Here is a 19413-nt window from a genome sequence, read left to right on the forward strand (position 1 = left end):
CTTGATTAACAAAGGCAGGGTTGCCTACGCGAGGCGTGTTCCAGCTCTTCCAGTTGACTGCTCAGAGAGCATCTTTTCCCCCCAAGTTACATTCTTGCATAGTAAAAATCCCTTGGCTGCGAAGAGAATATTTTTTGCAGAAGCTGACATCATTAAACAGTCTACTGTCGTCATGACTTAATATATTTAATCGATATGTAATATTTTGACCAATGAATAAAAGTTTTAAAAAAAAAAGGAAACAAGGTCGTCGTGGCTGGTCAGCCTACAGCAGGCTCATTTAAAAGTACCTCCTGTCCTCAGCAAAATTTGATTGAACTGGACAGAGGGGATGCTCGTCAGCTCGTGTTTATCTGCCGTCATTCTCACCCCCTATTGTACAGTCACTGATGTCTGTCCATTTCCCCATCTCCTGCGATACGTTCTCAGTATTCCAGAGCCGCTCTCGTTTCCAAGGATTCCTTACAAATACCGCGACAACAATCCAGGAGCCCATCTGTCACCTTAGTTCTTTTTAATGCTCGGGGGGGGGTGATCTCCAGCTGCACCTTATGAATGTTTATCGCTTTCTCACCTAACCACAAAATAGCCCCCCTCCCCCCCGCCGTCCAGGGCGAAGCAGGCGGTAAACGAGCGCTATCACGGGCACAGCCGGTTTGTTCTAACTCTTGGGCAAAGTGAAAACAACTGCGGTCTCTTCAGAAGCACGGGGCCACGCCGGGCACATTAACTCACGAGTTTCCCATCCAGGGAGGCCTCTTGCTTTTTTTTTTTTTTTCCAAAAAATATCCTCGATCCCACCGCCTCCACCATCCTTCCGTCCTCTGAAAGGTAACAGGTTATAGGGCTGGGACTGGTTCGCCGCAGTCTTTTACCACAGAGCTGCAGAACCAGGGGGAAGGCCTCCGCCAGCCAGGCCCGGTGTGTGCGTGGCCAGCTGTGATGTGGGGAGGAGAGGACTTTGCGGGTGACACAGGGGGTCCCGCCGCACGGAACAATCGTACACGGAGCTGCGGGTTTCAGGCGATTTTAGGTTTTCGTGCCACTCCAGCTGTATTGCTCTTCCACACTCCTGACTTTTTTCTTCTTTCACCTCTTCATCGAAGGGTTTTGCTATGGAGGAACCAATGCATCTGCCCCCTGGAAACAAAAGGAAGATTCTTACTGCTTCATTTTACAGTGATTAGCAGAGATCTGTAAAACATTTGTGGTCCAATTAGTGCTCCCCAGTCTGTTCCCACCATTTTCTGCCTCCCCCCCCCCCCCCCCCCCCCAAACCCATCCCCTGCACTCTCGCCCCTTGTCCTCAGCACTCTGTCTGCTCTCCCCACCCCCATGACCCATTCCCACCAATCTCTCACATCTCTTCCCCAAAAGACCAGTCCCAATGACTTCCTCCCCAGCCCAGCGCTCTCTCTTCGTTCGGGTCCCGCTGCTCTACGACATCTCTTAACCCCGTCAACTCTGCAATTGACAAAAGGGCTACAGGAGGCCTAACACAGGCCAGGTCACCTTAATGAGATTTTAGATTTTTCCAGGCCATAACTAACGATCTTCTTTATGTGTAAGGCGAATTTCAGCCCTTAATCTCACCTAGCTGTGCCCCCAAAAAAGCATGATGGACAGAGAGATGGCTGAAAATCCATGAATTTTATAGATTTATAGATTCTTTTCTATTCTATGGAAAACCAGGAGCCTTCACTGTGCCCCGCAAAGCTTTAAACCAAAACTTTTCTGAAACCCCCCCCCCCCAAATAATTAGTTAAATGTTGTAAATGTCTCATTTGAATGCTTCCATTGTGTTGTAAAATGCAGGTTTTTGGATGTTGTTCAGTGGATCCTCCGTTCAAACCGTTCTGAACACTATTTGGGTGGGTTGGTCCGGTAGCTGAGGCTGGAGCAGTGTGGAGAATCTGGGTTTAGATATCCGGTCTGTGGTACCAGTCGAACCTGCCTGTAGCTCAGAGAGAGAGAGAGAGAGAGAGGGAGGGGGCAGCTACTGCTAATAGGGTGGAGCTGACTGTGCCCCTTGGAGGAGGAATCCCGCCCTCTCCCGGGGCTGGCGAAAGTACCCCTCAGCTGCCTGGACATGCCACCTGGAGGGGGGGAAGGTAAATGGCTAAAATAAATATTTGGGTACTGGGGCAAAGCCAAGTTGGCTTGGGGAAACCAGCATATGCAAATCTATCTCATGCATATTCACTGTGGATATCTTGAAAACTCAACTGGCTCCGGAGTCCTAAGTATGGGTTTGGAAACCTGTGAGCGGTGATGTCAACTAACACCGACCCGCCAATGAACTCTGACCTACCAACCCAGCTAGGATTGCCACTCTGTATCGGGTCATCCGAACAAACTAATCCAATCCTGGTTTTAGAAATCTGCCCCTTTGAAGGTGTGGATTTATAGTTTGCATTTTCTTCGGGGCAGCAACGGGAATAAAATCAAAGCCATAACTCCTTGCGTTCAAGGCAGAGGAGGAGGAGGTGGTTGGTGGTGGTGTGGGGGGACCCCGGACTGGATCAGCCTGTTCGGTTGACCTGGAATGAGGTGACCACCCTAGCTAGATCCAGACCTTGCTTTATTGCTTCCCTGTTTTGGGTTATTAGAGAAAGACTGAGGCGCGCAACGTGCTGGCAGGTAAGGACCACCGGGCCCATGCAGCCTACAGATTCTCCTTGGTTACCACAGTAAAAAAAAAAAAAGGACTACAAATCCCAGCATGCTCAGTGATAAAAGTAAAAAAAATAAATAAAAATGACAAGACAAGACAAAGGAAGAAAACTATGAAGGATTATTACAGGAAAATAACCCCAGAAAAACATATCAGACAAAGTAAGAATACGAATGACAGCCAGAGAGACAGGGAAGATTATACTGTTTCTTTACAGTAAACAAAAGACAGCAATTTTCCTATTGCCTCATGCTACCTTCATTTTCCATAATTACGTTCCATAGCTACCAAGCCCTAAAGCAGAAGTATCTTTTTTGACATGGGTGGCAAACCCTCAGGAGGTTTATAATCCTATTACAGAAGGATTCAGGTGCTTGCCTTCCTCCTGTGTCAGTGGGAGGGCACGGCAGGGCGGGGGCCGGGCCTGCAGCTCCCTCAGCTGCTCTGCTCCACCACGCCTGCCACGTCCCCGCAGAGTGTCCTGATTTCCCGTTAAAATATTACTTCATCGTTTGAGCAGCCTCTGTCCCGGGCCACTCTAGGTACTTCCAGCACAGGATGGGAACAAAAGAAGCAAGCCGGGTTTAGTAGCTTCGTTAGGCCTTTGTTGGGCGTGTGACCTGTTACCCAAGGAAATCCCATCTACAGTTCCCTCCGTGCACGGGGACTGAATCGGCCTGCTCTAAAAACTGGAGCCCGTTGGCCCCCTAAGTGGTACGGAAGTAAAGGCGGTGAGGACAGAGTCTCGCTCGGTAGGCACAGGCAGCCAAGCAAAGCAAGGAGAGAGTTGTAGGCCCGCTCTGCCAAGCATTACTGTACAGAAATTTAAAACAATAGTCATTTTTTGTGTTTAACACAGAATATCACAACAGAACAAATTTAAAACGACAAGGCCCGTCTCATCTACTTGTTCTTTCTTCCTCCCGCAGACCCAAGTGAATCTCCAGCTTTGTACTTGCTTCTCCGTAGCTAAGGATCATCCGGGCAGTTCTCAGGGCTTTACCCTTTACTCTTTACTCACTGGCACCCACTGCCCCCAGCTAAGTATCCTCTGTGCTTATCGCAGGCTTTACCCCTCACTCCCTCACAGCCAAGGATCCTCTGTGCAGTTCTCAGGCTTTACCCCTCACTCCCCCACAGCTAAGGGTCCTCTGTGCTTATTCCAGGCTTTACCCCTCACTCCCCCACAGCTAAGGATCCTCTGTGCTTATCCCAGGCTTTACCTCTCACTCCCCCACAGCTAAGGATCCTGTGTGCTTATCCCAGGCTTTACCCCTCACTCCCCCACAGCTTAGGATCCTCTGTGCTTATCCCAGGCTTTACCTCTCACTCCCCCACAGCTAAGGATCCTGTGTGCTTATCCCAGGCTTTACCCCTCACTCCCCCACAGCTAAGGGTCCTCTGTGCTTATTCCAGGCTTTACCCCTCACTCCCCCACAGCTAAGGATCCTCTGTGCTTATCCCAGGCTTTACCCCTCACCCTCCCACAGCTAAGGATCCTCTGTGCAATTCTCAGGCTTTATCCTCTCATTCCCCGCAGATTGTCCCAAGGTTTCTTGAATTCTGCTTCCACTTTTGCTCCACTACGTCCTCTGGGCAGGCATCCCATATCTCCCCTGCTCTTTCCGTGAAGAAATATTTCCTCCTATCTCCTTTCGGCCACACTTTGATCTAGAGCTTCTTTTCCACCAAGACTGTCATTCGTTTTGTGGCTGCTCTGTCCTATCCTTTAGGACCGCAGGGCTTCCCAAACGATGGTATGCAAATGCAACTCATGCATATTCATTGCGGATATCCTGAAAACCCTACTGGTTATGGGGTCCCCAGGACAGGTTTGGGAAGCCTTGCTTTAAGGAAATGTAAGCTCTTTGGGGCAGGGATGTGATAAGTAATAGCCTCTTGTTTTCTTAAGCAGTGGACTGAAATGTGAAAGTGCATCTCGGAAAAGGAATCCCAAACTAATCTCATAGCAAGATTTATATATCCCCAGGCAGGGAATTAAAGAGCAACGTGCTAGACAGACAGACTGCAGTCTGTTAAGGCTTTTTTTTTTTAAACTAAAGAATTTTTAGGTTCACAGCATTCGTAGTAGAGAAGTGCTCAGAGTTGCAATTTTCAGCTATTTTATTTTGTCATGGCTGGCGGTGTGGGTCCCAGGCAGAAAGAGTCTGTGATCCGCTGGGCTTGGCCTGTACGAATGTGCTGGTGGATAAACAGAGCAGTCGTGTTTTCATAATCGCAGAATTCATAGTGGAAATCTTTCCTGAATAGTTTTAGTTAACATCTTTGTTTTCAAGATCCATCCCCCCCCCCCCCCCCCCCCCCTTTCCCACTTCGTACCCCCCCCCCCCGTGAAATCTGGGAGACTTTCCAAGGAAAGCAGTCGGCATGCCGACGAATCCGGTCTGTGCGTGCCAGGCGGTGCTGGTATCTCAGCCTGCCTCTCCCCTGAACACGTCCCGGTCCTGGACTCTGTCAGCAAGAACACGGCCCTTTGTGATTCACTTCCCCAAATCCCAGAGAGGAACTGGACAGAGGATGAACTGCGCCAGCTCCTCAGCGCACTCAGGAGTTTTCTGTGTCGGAAGGCTAATGCTGCTGCTCTGTGGGAAACACAGGCTGAGCGGCCAAGCCCTATCCACATGCATAGCAAAAAAAAAAAAAATTATTACCAGAAACGAGAGGCGGAAAGGGGCAAAAATTGAGTAAACCTCCCCCTTTACTTTCAATGTCTTCAATTCCTCCTCCCCCTACCAGCCTTTGCTTCACCCTGATCCCTCTCCCTTCCCTTCTCCTCTCCTCCCTTCTTTCTCTCAGGCTTCCCTCCCTCAGCTCAACCGGCTTCTCCCTTCCCAGTCCCCCATGCCTCCACTGTGGGGGGGACCCGCTGGCACCCTGCAGCTCAAAAGCGATTTGGTCTGCGCCGTGGTGGTGGGGGAGGGGGGAGTGAGGGGAGGAAGCACCAAAACGGTGGTGGTGGTAGTGGTGGCAACAAGGAGTGGCCGTATGGGGAGTGCCGCTGCATGGCATTCTCCCTGAACCTCAAGGCTGCTCATTCAGAAATGTAACATCAAAGTACCCCACATGCATCCTTTACAGCTGCAAGCCAGCCACCATCTAACCAGAGGAGCTCTGACCCAAGCAATTCAAATTTAAGAACATTTTTTGTGACTGTTCTGTGGGTTAACTTTTGAAGCAGCAAAGTACAAAGCTGTCTGCGCAGTATTGTGGTAGAATATAAAGGCAAACGTCTGGTTCATGGTATGTTGACTTTTTTGAAGTATGCCTAGATGCTGACATTGTTTCGTGAGGGTATTGATGATATCTGCTTTGTCACCTACACGAGCAGTTATTGAAGACTATTGTAGAATCAGGGAACAGGTTTTCATTAGAAATGTGAGTTTAATAAGAAAGCAACAACAGGCAGACTGTACACTGCCAGGACCAGAAATCACATCTAATAAAGAGGTATCTGTTCCTTAATACATAAAATCTAGGTTTGATAAATTCCTCTAGAAGTGTATTGAAACACCTGTACAAAGAGCATTAACTTCCTGACTACTCCAGGAGGAACTATTTTTTATAACCAGTTATTTATTTATATACAGCCCTTATGTAGAAATCAGAGCTGCTTATTTAGGTAAGAAACTTACCTAAATATAAAGATGGCTACCTAACTGATCTTAATTACTTAATAAAGTAATGAAATCTACAGCCTCCGAATCCATCTTCCTCAGTAATGCCTCAAACCATAAACACGCATGTCACCCAACAGAGGCTCTGTTGATTTAATCTCCTCTTCCAGAGATGAGGAACCAGCAAGGGATAAACCTGGTGGGCACATCTCACTGAATGCGTCTTCTTCAGGGACAGAACTTCCCAAAGACTGGCATGACATATAAAACATCAGTTTATCTCTCAACTTTAAGTGTCTGTGCTTAAAGCTTGAAAAAGAGTCGTCTTCTCAACTGGTAACCAGTGTAAATCAGATAAAACCTGTGAGAAATGTTCTCTCCAACCAATACCTGCCAATAGCCTACATTCTGAATAAGCTGCAACTTTCTGATCACCCTTATCCGCACCTCTAAATATAACAAATTGAAAAATCCAAGTGAAAAGGCAGAACTGCAGAGAGCTTTTCTTATCAAATGCTGGTTGCAGCAGCCTTAACTATCTCAAAGGGAAAAAGCGATTTTAACTATCACACACTGTGGCTCTAAAATGAGCTTGCTATCCAACTTAACGCTGATGCTTGGTCGCTCAGAACCAGCTGATGGATCCCCATGAACAAGAAAGGCTCCGCGAATTGCATACCACGTTTGCAAATTCGCAAACCTCTGTCTTCACTAGTTTCCTCTTCAGTTTATGAGGAAACATGCATGATGAAATTGCCCAAAGACAACCATTCATCTTCTCAGTCCACTTAACCCAATGCTTCCACAGCCCACAGACACAATTATGAAATATCGTTGATATAAAAAGAAAAATGGACACCAACCTGCTGAATTATTCTCGTCATGGTCTGCAAATAAACACTAAACATTTCACGGAGAATGAAGGGAGCCCTGCGGCAACCCTACACAAGATCTCCTATATCGCTGACTCCTTCCCTCTTTCAAAATATATTGTGCTCTCCCAGATAAAAAAAGATATAAACAATTGTAAGATCTTCCACCTGTTTTTCCAACTCTCCTTAAGGATTCCAACAAGCACATGTGGTCACATGTGTCAAACATGGCATTAAAATCCAATAGAAGATCTTTAGAAGCACGTACATTTCCGTGTACACATATTTTAAGCTGCTATACACTTTAGTATTATTTATTTCCATCCAAGATTAACTAAAGTCATACCTGCAAGGACATATATAAATATGCAGTTGGCAAGCCATGGGAAGTGGGAACTGGAGAGCACGGGACACTAGAAGCACCGAGGCAACTGCATGGCAAACGTACAGCTTGTGCCCTCTTCTGAAAGGTTACGTGGAACATGATGGCAGATCAAGACCGCAGGGCTCATTAAAATCTGCCTGACTTGCTTCTTTTTTTTGAATGCCTTAGAGTTGCTTTATCCCTGGCCTTCTTCAGTCTCGATACTGTTTTTGCCTTCACCGTGCATCCCCCACTCTTTCTGTGAGGAAATGTTTTCGGCTCTTATGTCACAAGTATGAGCTTTTGGTCCGGAACTTCCTTTCCAGTGACAAATATTTGTTTCTTATGTATTATTTATACCTTTAATGCCTTGGAATGGCTCTCATACATTCTCTCTCTTCTCTCCTCAGTATTCTTTTTTAGTATTTAAACTTTATGTGAGTGAAAATGTGCAAGTCCTGGTGGCTGGAAAGTCTTTCTTCCCCAGAATGTTGTTAATGCATTTATTGTTGAAAACTTTTCCCCAAACTGTCACAAAATGAATGAAATAAAGAATATTGTGTCTGTATGTGTGCAGCTCAACTCCCACTCCTACAAATTATTAGCCTCTGGAAAAAAAAAAAAAAGCATTTTAAGGATTTGATGAATGCTTAAGAGGATACAAAAGATAATTTCAGAATCAACTTGAAGTGAGCCAAGTCTGTCAGTTTAATGATCAAGAACTGCCAAAGCTTTCTGTCAAGACGACTCTCCCAGGGCATTGCCGAGAGATGCGCTACAGCTGATGCATGCCCTGAAGTCATCTGAATTCCTGAATGTTATTTCTTTATGGCTCTCACGGTTAAAAAGGGCCTGTAATATTGAGATAACATTGAGTTTTTGGCAAAGGGAAAGCCAACTTCAGAAGCTCTTCAGCCAGGGGTTAGTGGAAGCTGACTGACTCCATAACATTGCCGAGTGGCTTCATTTCTCTCAGGACCAGGCTGATCCAGGACTGTTGCATGCTTGGGGAAATGAAGTGCCATATACGGATGGGCATGCATACAGTGACATCAGTACAGTGCCATGCAGGGAAGTGCATTCCTACAGTGACATCACAGTGCCATATGTAGTTCTACATTCCTACAGTGACATCACAGTGCCATATGTAGTTCTACATTCCTACGGTGACATCTGCAACCTTTCTCTTTTCTGCAGCACCATATTTTAAAAGTCCATAAGAAAGAAGGTCCTGTTTTTAAATGAGATATGGAGGACAATTTTTAAAGAAATTTGCCCAGGTAATTAAGCAGTTATCTGGGTAAATTCCCTGGACTGAAAATTGCCGCCTGTTCAACACATAAAAGTGCAATTTGTCCACAGGAAAATGGGACAGGGGAGGATGAAGGAGAAAAGTACACGCGGAGCTCATACTTTGAAATCCCTGTGTGTATTGGAGGGAGGGCACTAAAGAAATCTACTGTGACAGCATTTAACTTTCAAAAAGGTGATTATAATAAAAAGAGGAAAATGGTTAGGAAAAAACTGAAAGGAGCAACTGCAAAGATTAAGAGTTTAGCTCCATCTTAGAAGCCCAGACCAGATGTATTCCACACTCTAGAAAAGGTGGATGGAAGGCTAAACAGCTACCAGCATTGTTAAAAGGTGAGGCTATATCTTATTTATTTATTTATTTATTTAAACATTTTATAGACCGACATTCGTTGGGAACATCACATCGGTTTACACAGAACATGAATGTAGCATAAAAGACTTTACAGGGAACTAGATTTAAAACAGTAACTGTGGGAAAGAGTGACTAAATATTTTCAGTATATACAGAGTCCAAATATTTACAGTAAACAAAGTATAGCAATGGAGGGGAAGGCATTTCTGAGGTAGTAGTTAGGTTTGGAGGAGAAGTGTGCTGTAGTGGGTCAGGGGAGGTCGAAGTGTGATATGTGTTTATGTTAATGTTATTTCCCCCTTGTTCCATGTAAACCGATATGATATGATCTGTATTATGAATGTCGGTATAAAAAAAGCACTAAAATAAATAACTATGAAGAGGCATTTCTTCAAAACGATTAACATAGTGAAAGGCATGGGATGTTACGAAGGGTGGGGATAGGTGGAAGGAAGGAGGGGATAGTTTAGGATGTATTGCGAGAAGGAGGGTGAGAGAGAGAAATGCCGCTCCTCCTGCAGACTCCTTTAGGTGTGCGTGCATTTGGTGCGATGTCATTTAAAGGCCCTGCAGCGGGAAACTGTTCCATTGGCGCTCAGCAATGATGTCATGCAGCTGGGTATTTAAACCCTTGCCACGCTCCATACCTTGCCCCAGCAAATGGTCACACCCTTCAGGAGGAAGGAATTTGGGCACTGATTCACATCAGAGGGAGAAGAATTAATACGAGGAACACTCAGGATAGAGACTGCAGCTTTGAAAGTGATTATTTTACTATTCATGTTGATGACGTTTTTTTCATTTTAGCATGGGTTCTTTTCTTTAAGTTGAAGTAAACTATTTTTTGTTGAAACCCCTTTCTCATGTGAGAACCTTCTGGTGCTGAACTTTTGAGGAGTGATTGAGAGTGATTGAGGAGTGATTGAGAGTGACTTCCATTGAACCAAGGGTCCCAGAGGTCATACCTCCTTCCCGCTGGTAGAACTCCAACATCCCAGGAGCTGTGAATTGTGAGGAATGGCAGAAAAGTGAAGAGATCCAGGACATTAATGACATAACCCTGAGAACTGTTGTGGTCCCTTTATTCAGTCCACTTAACAAAGACGGGGTTTACATCAGAAAGTGCCTTAATCTTAATTAACCATATTAATTTGCTAGGTTACACGGAACAAAAAGAGATCAGCCTGGTGATTCACTGGGAATGAGACTTGGCTTTGATTTCTTAAATAGGACTCTGCTTCCAGGGCCATTCAAGGCTGTGTTTGCTGCAGAGGTAGTGGCCAGACTCAAAATACACCCATAGCGGGTTCTGGAAGGTGCTGCACATGGAGCTGTGATGGTTCGGCTAGTTGAGATGGGGGCTATAAACAGGGGGGGAAAAGTTTCAGGTAGTTGCAAATAAAGATTCATGGTGCTGTCATTCAGCTGACGCTGGTTCTGATTCCAGTGGATGCCCATGACGAGCAGGAGGAAAACCGCTGAGCCAAAAACACAAAACAAAACAAGAAAAACACATGCAAAATAAAAAAAAAAAAGATCCCTAAGCCACACATGGGGAAGAGATGCAAGCACACTGCTCCCAACATGTCATGCACAAAGAGTTTATTTGGAGCTTCTTTGGGATTTTATGGAGAGCTAGGCTTGCGCGCCTCCCTGAACCAGAGATTTTTTTGCAGTTGGCTGAGGCAGGCAAGGAGTAGAGGACCTGCAAAATCCTAGTTAACTACTCAGAGCCCTGCTAAGGAGGCCCACCATTGACATCCTTCGGATCTCTATCCCTCTGTGACTGTGCTACTGCGCTGAGGATTATCCCTGCTGTCGCTGTCTGGCACCATTGCAGATTTCATCAGCTCGTGCTCCTCAGCTGCGGTTCTTACAGAGACACCGGAACCAGACTGGCTGTTTCCTTTGTAATGCTTCCTTCTGACGTTCCCGATGCCAAGTTATGATGATGGAGAATAAACATGTGCAAAACTCTGGACGGGTGGGAGGATGGGCCTCTCATCATCAATGTAAACGAGGCCCTGCACCATTGGGAACCCTTTGTACTAACTTTAGTAAATCCAAATGCTCTGTTTGCACTGAATCATCTCAGCAAATTGATTGAACCATTTTTACAATTTCCATCACTTACAGTAAAACTAGAACCAACAGTGATGCAATGCATTTACTGTTCCATTTAATTAACTTTCACTCCCCATCAGCACATTTAACTTACTTTACGGCTGCGCCTGCCTCAATTCCAAACTCGCTCTAGCTTTTTAAGATATTTCTCAGCAAATTCCTCAGTTATGCCTTGCGTGGAATGGATAGGTCCAGTTCTGCCTCACCTTTCGAGACCAGATTAGTCAATAACCCTACCAAAAGCAAACATCAGTAACTCTCCCATTAGCTATTGCTCTTAGACAAAAATGATAACTTTATCAAACTATTTCGATGGATTCCTGAAAGAAGCTATCTTGAAACATTCATTGGCGCCTGTCCTAGAGTGTGTTTAGTTCTTGATTTATATGAGATCGTTCAATAAAAGAAATTCATAATTTATCTAACGGTTGTAGTGATAGGGAAAGCATCTGGTTCTTTAGGATGACTCCCACACTCTGTCGTGAACCCCTTTGGGGGAAGCAATCTGAAAAGTTAGTCAACCCAACAACAGCCAAAATAGTAAAGGAAGCTAGGTGTAAATCAAGGCGATGTGTGAACATTTCATGATGCCGAGTTTCTATTTTTGTAAAGAAACGTATCTATTTTAATTTATTTATTTAAGAGTTTTTATATACCGTCATTAAGTTATTCACCATCACAACCTAGTGCCACTACTAGCTTTATGGCTTTTCACGTGAAAAGCCATAAAGCTAGTAGTGGCACTATATGAAGGTCACTTGAAACTAGATAAGTTTCTTTACATAGCAAGTTTGATTTATACTGTGGTTTAAACTTTCTAGTACATGCTATTTATTGGATATTTTTATAGAGTTTCTATTTTTGGTATACAATTTTCCATATTGTTATGACGACATTAGATACATGATTTACTATTTACAGAAGTCTTACACTATCTAGATTAAAAATGATATTCATCTTACAGGCCAATGATAGCTTGAAGTCTCCCATGTTTATAATGACTACTAGTTGGGTTTCGAGTAGAAAAACCTCTGAATTGGGGAGTGCATCAAAAAACATTTGGTTTGAGCCATTTCGTTTTTGGCCCGTTTCCGGATGAATTTTGTTTCAAGAGGTGGAGTTTCAGATTTTGTGGATCATTTATTTCAGCAGATAGTACACATTATTTGCCAATAGGAATGATCAGAAAATTTGGGGAAATTACTTGGTCATAGAACAATTTAACTGGCTGGCCTGGAGATGGGTGCCATTTTTAAAGTGGAAGAGGTGAGGCAGGAGTGACTGAGGACCACTCCTTCCTCATTTACTCCTGGATGAGAGTCACAGAAGGGGTAAAAGTCAAAGGAGTAAGGGAAATCTGCAGAGGCACGTGGGGGAGGGTGGGTTCTTTTTGTTTTTGCAGGACTTTTTTTTTTATTTACTGGCAAACGAACTGAACTACATTAAACATTAAAGGAAACAAATCCTGAAACCTCTAAAACCAATAATAATAATAATAATAATAATAAAGTGAAACAAAAAAATTTGCCCCCGCACATCCTTATTTGCTGGTAGTTGGTCTCTTAAAAAAATGTTTACAAGCAGGTTTGACAAACTAGTCGTGGTTTTACCCCATTGCATGCGTGGAGATGCAGTGGGAAAATCATAACTACATTTCCCTGCATGCAATGGGGCAAAATCACAACTGGCTCCCCTTGACGCATGGTTATATAGTTACCCTACTTATAAGCCTTACTATGCATGAGCCAGGACTGTATCATGAGCATCTAACCAAGAACTTCAGCAAAAATTGTATTTTAACAGGTCCTGGCATTGCTCAGATCACTTGTTTGCACTGTCTCATACCAGCAAATTGGATTATTTCACCTCCTTTACGGGAAAACTCTAACCTACTTCCATGATGCAATATATTTACTTTTACTATTTAATTAACTTACTCCTAGTAAACATATTTACTATGCTGAAATACTGACTCACTGTCAGCTGAATATTGACTTTAGAGGATAGTGTGCAAAACAGCCTATACTAAACTCTAAATATAACAGCTATAGGCTAAAGAATGAGGTCTGCGTGGATCAGCGCTAAAGCAAGCCTTTCCCCTCCTAAGTCACCAGTTCAAATCCAACTCAGGGTGGTTGGAACCTTGATCTCTATGAAATGAGTTGATGATCTCAGCCCAGTTCCCAGAGGACAGAAAGCCACCAGCACCAATTTGGCAACCACTATTGGTTCTTTCAGCAGAGAAGTTGGAGGATTCATTACATTATCTCATTCCTAGGGGTGGTCCCTCTGGAGCAAGGTTGGCAGGGCCAGTGGGGGAGTCTGTACTGCTGCTGACGGTGTTGTACCTTTTCTGTGGCTGACTGATATCTGGTGCCTTTCTTGAGCAGTAGATTCACTAGAAAAATATTGAGCGATATAGCCACCTCTCCCCGAAAATGTGGAAATCTACAAAATAATTGTAACTGCATTGATTAGCAGTTGTATGCATTCACTATATAAATTGTATGCGAGATTATTATATTTTAATAATGTTGGTTTTAATTATTAATAGATTACATGCAGCTGACTGAAGATACAGTTCGAAATTAAATTTTCTAAAAACTGTAAACCATTGACGGTATAGACTTACAGGCCGATGCTCTATCGTGCGCTAAGCCTAGTGTACAGGCTAACGAGCTCTTGGATGCGAGTTTTGGACGCACTGGGCTAACACTTGATGCAATAAGGGGATTAGCACGTCCGAAACGCGCGTCCAAACCAGCATGTAGCTAACAGCGCTCATCACATGTAAATGCATGCAGATGAGGGCTGGAGTTCAGTCTTACACTCTCTGAGCCATCTAAAAAAGCACCCCCCCCCCACACCCACAAATCCACAAGAGAGCCCAAAATACTGCTTTTCAGGAAGCAACATGAAAAAGTAAATGTTGCCGGCGGTCGTGTTAGGGAAACGGACGCCCATTAATTGAGCCTCCGTTTCCCTGCCACGTCTCCTGGGCGCCCGATGCTAGGGACGCACAATTCATCCCTAGCTTGTCGATTTTCGCGCAACCCCCTCATTTAAATAATGCATCGCGTGCCCAGGAGAGGTGACTGGGCGCGCGTTAGGAGAGCGTTAGGGTGCCCATTGTACACGAACTGATATTGCATCGGCCTGTGTAGACTTTATCGTTGTTAATAAAAGACAACTCACCAGACGGACTTAATTGTCTATGGATAACATTGAGAGAGGCTGGGCAAACGAAGTGGGGGGGGGCTTGGGTGTTGGTTTAGATGTGCAAATGGGGTATATCTGCTTACGATAAAGGGCCAGAAAGGGAGAGATGGGGAAAAACGTGATCGGCTAAGGCACGATCTTCTGCAGGGGGGGGGGGGGGTGAAGACTGTGCAGTCTGGTTACAGCTGTGCAGGCGCAAGCAATGGGGCGGGATGAGGAAGGCCAACATCTCTTACATTACTCTGCTGGTTTTAAACCCGGGTTAGGTTAGTTACAGAAATTGTGATCGATCTGGCACCCCGGGTGCTCTCCACTGGCCTGCGTAACGTAAACCAATGTGCCTTGCATTGGAACTTAGTAAACAGAGTTCAATAAATTGAGAAGGGCACTTAGAGGGATTTCCCCTGTTTAGTAAAGCAGTCCTGACTCTTACATTATCATGCGCCTTTTATGATATGAAAAGAGCAGATTTCCTAAGCAAACACTCTTGGGTTTGATCAGAGCATCCAGTTTGATTTGTGGTGCTGGAGCCAGATTTATAAAAGAGAAGATCATATAAGCAATCCCCGGGGGAAGAAAGTTTATTTTCTTCCTTAGTTCATGCACCTTGACAATAATTTACATTCCAGTCGTGTATAAAGTAGAGATAATACCCAGGCACATGAACCAGGGAGTCAGACCGAATAGGAACTTGAAGCAAACACAAAACCAAACTGAACTTTTTATATACTTTTTTTTTCTGAATTGGAACAGAACCTAAACCATTACTTGAAAACCTCTGCCGGACCTGAACCAGAACGAACCTGCAAAAAAAAAAACGGTTCCGAATAAGGGTTCAACTAAAAAAAAAAAAGATACGGGACACTGACTGTCAAAGCCAAAATGTAAATCTGCCCAGGTATTGGCTTTATGTGCAATGGTTTCTGCTACTTTTTTAAAATTATTTTTGCTGAATTGGGCAGACAAAAGAGAGCGAGGAGAGTGGTGTTGGTAAGAAACTGGGACATCTCGTACAATGTCCACATTTTAACATTGATTTTTCCTGCAGAATGGCTCCCTCTCTTTCCTATTAGAGTAAATTAGGCTCTTTTGTGAGCACAAGCTTGTAGCTACAGCTTTGAAGATGAAAGATTTTCTCATCCGAAGAAGGGAGCCATGTGATTTCAAAAGCTCCTAACAGCATCTTTGGTTATTTCTGGAGGCTGATCCAATCAAAGGTATCAAAACCTACAAAACGAATCCAGTTTTCACTATACGGCCACCAGGAACTCTGCATTGCAATTTTTCAGCCTAAAGGAAGGAAATGTATGCCGACTCCATTTTTTAATCTAGGTTTCTTTCTCAGTCTGTTTGAGTGGGTGCAAGATAAAAGCCCGAGACTGCTTTATCTGCAAGACCATGGGACATTTTCAGAGTTGTAATGTACCTGGTGGAGTAACCTGAACTTTCTGTGCTGGCGGAATTTTGACAAGGATTGGGCTCAGCTGAGGGAAAATGCCTTTGCCTGCATACCTGTCTGTCAGCCACTCTAAAGACAACAACCCGGGCCTCGTGCAGACACCCACCTGGAGCCAGCAGCTTATTACAAAGCTGTAATTTTCAGGGCTTACCAATGCACACACAATAGGATTTAAACTTCTGCCCTTCACTCTCTGCCAGCAATGTGCTGCGTCTAATGAAATACGCAATATTTTTGTCCAGCCCAACCATGGATAAAGAAGCACAGAAGCAGAATGTACAATTACTTTCAATTTTCCAGTGGTCATTTTTTTGTGATTCATGTCTGGAGATGATGCTCACAGTTCGTAATGCAGTGGGGCAAAAAGGGTCAACTTTTTACATTTATTTGTAAAAAAAATGTTTATATTTATTGAGATTTTAAATTTACATTCAAGAAATCCTTGTTCAGAATAACAGCGAAAAGCCATAAAACAGAAGAACTAAAAAATATCAACAATAAATATCTCCTTTTTAGCAATCTGCAGTCTACCATTAAGAGGAGGGGCCAAGTCACAATGCAAAAGGAGGAAGCATATGCAAAATACATAACGCCAAAAAATTAAATAAATAATGTAAGTGGATATTCTTAATGCATGTATTCACTCTCCTGTTGATAATGAAAGTATCAGAGAAGAAGAGGTAGAAGGGGAACCCTGAACATTACTATCACTTAGGTACTTAGCAAGATGGGACGGCTCATAAAAAACAACAGATCCTTAATACCTCTAAATTTAACAACACATTTACATGGAAATTTTAACAAATTCTCCCAACTGTAAGACTCCTGGTCTCATCAATGGAAAATCTTTTTCCTCTTGCTCTGGGTTGCCTTGGTTGAGTCAGGGAAACATCTGCACCTTCAAACTGAAGAAAGTTCCTTCTGTATTATGAAAAGCGAGTCTCTATCAGCATCCAGGAGCAGGTTAACTGTAAGAGTGGATGGAAAAACCTCTTCATCCATTGCTGTTCCCAAGAAATCCATCAAAGGAGGCTTGGGATGGAGAATGCTGTAATCTAGCCTCTTCCCTTTTCCTTGGAAAGGAGGGTAAATATCGCACTCCTGATATGGGAGGCAAAGCATCTTCGGGCATCTTAAGCACTTCCAGAATGTGGTTTTTCAATGTGTTCGGGGCGGTACCATTTTGGGTCTAGGAAATCTTATAAGTCTAATGCTCCTCTTCTGAACCACATTCTCCAACATTTCTACCTTATTTTGAAGAAACAAATGTCCCTTTGTAAGGGAACCCACAGCCTCCTGCAAACACTCAAGTTTGATTCCACGTTGTCCAACCTCTGTTTAAAAAAGGAAGTTTCCATTTCATGCATCTGAGTAATTTGAAGGAAAATACTATTATTGCATCAGAAGTAATTACTTCAGGTTCAGGCAAAAAAAAAAGCAGGAAGAGTCCTGTTGGTACTGTTGATCCTGAAAGGGATATTTCACTTGATGCAATTTCACTCCTCAGGACTATCAGTAGCTTCTTGGGCCCTCTGACCGAACAAACTCCATCTTCAACTGCTCACTGACTGTCTGCATGGTGATGATGAGAGACAGGCCCGGCGTGACTGGGTGTGCATACTGTGCATTTGCACAGGGCGGCACACCCAGGGGAGGTGTTGAGTCAGCGGCAGCAGGAGAGGCTGTGGGGCCACCGGCAGCCGAAGAAGGAGAGAGGCTGCAAGCCACCGGTGCTCTAGTTATTATTAAGTTTATAATTTTAAAATTCATCACTCTCCCTACCGGTGGCCATCGGAGAGGCCTGCATTCCGTGTGCATGTGTGCACACTCCCGCACACACACAGTTTCCGCTCTCCCACCCCCAATCAGGAAGGACAGTGGGCCGACATGGAGCTCAGTGTGAGTGCCTGAGAGCATGTGTGTGTCTGAGAGCCTGTGTGTTTGTGCATGTGTCTGTGTGAGTGCCTGTGTGTATGTTTGTGTGCCTTTGAGAGCCCATGTGTCACATATAAGCTCTCACAGGCACACACATACACATGTGTTATTGTGTATGTGTGTGAGAGAGAAGATAAAATGTGGGCATCCCTACCTCTCTCAATCCATGACAATCTCAGGGTGACTGGAAATCCGAAAATCACAGTTATGAAGAGCAGTTTTAATTATTGGGTGTAATTTGTTAATTCTGCTCTTTTGAGATATTTAATTTGGGGGGGGGGGGAATAGAACATTTTTTAATTATTAGATTTTGTATTCATCAGATGTTTTGAATTATTTTACTGGTGTTTGGGAAATTTTGGATGCTCTTATTCATTAACTTGTTTGAAATATTTATTCCTTTTACGAATATGATTTTACTATTATGATTGTTTTATATTTGATGTTATTATTTATTACATGTTATTTATTACATATATTTGATGTTATTATTTATTACATGTTATTTACTATATAGATTCTCGTCATTTGATGAGTCACTGTTGTTTATTTAATATTTATTCTCATGTTCTGAAACTCCGTTTATTGTAACGCCTCACCGCAATTGTTTTGTTTTATGTAAACCGACCTGATTTGATATTTGTATCGAGAACGTCGGTATATAAAAATGCTAAATAAATAAATAAATAAATAAATAAATAAATAATTTAATGTTTTATGAAGGATAGTAATGTTTCTATTTTTCCATTGTTGCTCTGCATACAGAGGCTGGCTTGTTGTGGGTTCAGTTCAGTTCTTCTCAGCATAGAAACATAGAAATGACGGCAGAAGAAGACCAAACGGCCCATCCAGTCTGCCCAGCAAGCTTTCGCTCTTGATTTTTTTCTCATACTTATCTGTTACTCTTGGCCCTTGTTTCTGTTTATACTTTCTGATCTCTTTATTCTGTATTTGGACAGGGTCTGTCTGCGTTCTGCATGTGTGACTGAGGTGAGGTATTTTGCTGGCATGTAATTTCTGTGTAGGGATCTATAGCAGCCTGGTTTCCTAATAAGAGCTTTTATTGGTGTTCTAGGGCCTGGTGTAATATGTGCAGTGTTGCATTTTCATAGATAAGGTTGTTAGGGTTGTTTATGTATGGGAGGTTTACTATATTGTAATGATAATTCTGTTTATTCATGGCTTTCTGAGGGCCAAGCTCACACCCAATGCGCATTACAAAAAGTCTAATTCCATAGCAGCTCCAAGTGTCTTTTTGCAGAGTTTTCTGGTTGGCACCACAGGAGTGCATGTAAATATAATATGCATGTTGTAAGTGATATTATTGCCTCAGAAGACTGTGCTCTTGAATGTTCTTTTTCATGCTAAATTTATTATAAATGCATAATTTAATTGTGTGTCTGTAAAGGATGTGGGGGTGTGTGGAGCTGCGTGTGTGCAAGGTTGTAAGGTTTGCCTAGGGTAC

The 19413-nt window shown here is 43.5% G+C and overlaps 1 long non-coding RNA gene across 1 annotated transcript in view; it reads right to left on the minus strand.

Annotated features, from left to right (window-relative positions):
- Window positions 1-234: 234 nt before the first annotated feature.
- The window catches only part of LOC115076990, a 76591-nt gene continuing 57412 nt past the window's right edge, over window positions 235-19413 (minus strand). Inside the window, exon 3 of the long non-coding RNA XR_003852927.1 lies at window positions 235-1140. This is a non-coding gene — a long non-coding RNA (uncharacterized LOC115076990). The remainder of the gene's footprint in view (window positions 1141-19413) is intronic.

This window comes from Rhinatrema bivittatum, chromosome 15 (genome assembly GCF_901001135.1).
Source record: "Rhinatrema bivittatum chromosome 15, aRhiBiv1.1, whole genome shotgun sequence".
Lineage (NCBI taxonomy): Eukaryota > Metazoa > Chordata > Amphibia > Gymnophiona > Rhinatrematidae > Rhinatrema > Rhinatrema bivittatum.